This window comes from Zingiber officinale, chromosome 5B (genome assembly GCF_018446385.1).
Source record: "Zingiber officinale cultivar Zhangliang chromosome 5B, Zo_v1.1, whole genome shotgun sequence".
Taxonomy (NCBI): domain Eukaryota; kingdom Viridiplantae; phylum Streptophyta; class Magnoliopsida; order Zingiberales; family Zingiberaceae; genus Zingiber; species Zingiber officinale.
The window spans coordinates 124,309,492-124,311,099 of NC_055995.1; the positions used below are offsets into that span (position 1 = coordinate 124,309,492).

The 1,608-nt window shown below is 29.1% G+C and overlaps 1 pseudogene; it reads left to right on the top strand.

The window, feature by feature from the left end:
• Nucleotides 1–545: 545 nt before the first annotated feature.
• LOC121988250 lies at nucleotides 546–749 on the top strand (annotated as a pseudogene).
• The last annotated feature ends 859 nt before the right edge of the window (nucleotides 750–1,608 follow it).

A 1,608-nucleotide genomic window follows, 5' to 3' on the forward strand; every position in this document is an offset into this window, starting at 1 on the left:
TACAATAATTGATACACCACATGGAGTTTTTTTTCAAGAAAAGAAAAATTCATAATTTTGGAAGGACAAATCTTTCCAAATTTCAAATTTTGTACATGCAAACCATATGTATATTAAGAAAGAATTCATAATAATTAATATATTACACGTAAATTTATTTTAAGAAAATAAATATTCATAATTCTAGAAGGATAATTTTTCTGAATACCAAATTTTAAATTAAAAAAAAAAATAATGATATCGCATGATATATAGACCCAGCCCTTTAGACTTTGGTTGATGTTTTGAAAATTGGAAAATTGAATGAACATGTTTTTCAAAAATTTACTTGATTGAAAATTATATATATCTCAGTTAATTTTATTGACTATCCCTAAGGTAATCGATCCGATTCAACGAAAGTTTTTCATCGACCACCAGGGTAAATCGCCCATTTGGAGAAAAATTTCTATAAATACACCATAGCTGGGGATCGAACCGTGGGTACCTGAGTGATAACCTATATATCCTACTTACAACACTATAGCCCAACATCTTTTTTTTTAACGACCTTACTTGAATAGGATATGTTCTATAGGCTTGTACAACTGTATCCTTGAATGTTAAGGAGAGATGCAATACAATCTCGTTGATGACATAAGATCTCGAGTTCAAAGCATGATTAATGGCTCAGGTCTCTTAGGACCGGTGGCTATAGAGGCTTGTTCTCAACAGATATGTGTTTCTTGGGGTGGTTTGACTTTTAAATTTTTATGTCTCGGGGCTATGGTGTCATGATAGGACAATCAGATTGTCACTCAAACACCCATAGTTCGATTCTCAGTTATGGTATATTTATAAGAATTTTTCCTCCAAATAGGGGGGCACAATCAAAGGATGTTGGACTTCTGAGCTGACCGCCGCGTGCATTTCTTGATTTATCTTAGTGGTTGGTGAAAAACTTTCGTAGGACGGAGCGGTCATCCTTAGGGATCCTCAATAAAACTAACTAGATTATCACTCGTCTCTTCGGAGACATCCGATAAAAATGATTGAAAATTATATCAAGATGAAGGTAAAAATGGCTTTAATACCCACTATTAGAATTTAAATCTACTTTGTACTAAATAAATATGATACTGAATGAGGAAAAAGGATATTCCCTTTAATCATTGATATTCGAAGAATACTTTGAATATCACTTTTGTTGTTTAATGGTTTAGAGCCTTCTAATCACTCTAAATTGCTTATTTAGATTGTGTTAGCATTGGTGTGCATTTATGGACCCTAAAGATCACTATTTATAGGGGCTTATTATCATCATTGAGTCCATCGTTAATATTATGATAAATCATGACAAGATAATCATGCACTTAATAAAAGATATGATATATATATATATATATATATATATATATATATATATATATATATATATATATAGATATATATATATATATATATATATATATATATATATATATATATTAAGGTCATATTTTGATTAATTATGCAGATTTAACTCTTACCCACTTAATTAACAAATTAAAAAGATTGTGCATAAATAAAATCTTAATAAATATGTTTCACTTAATAAGGTTAATAAGATAAGATTTGTAAATAAAATAA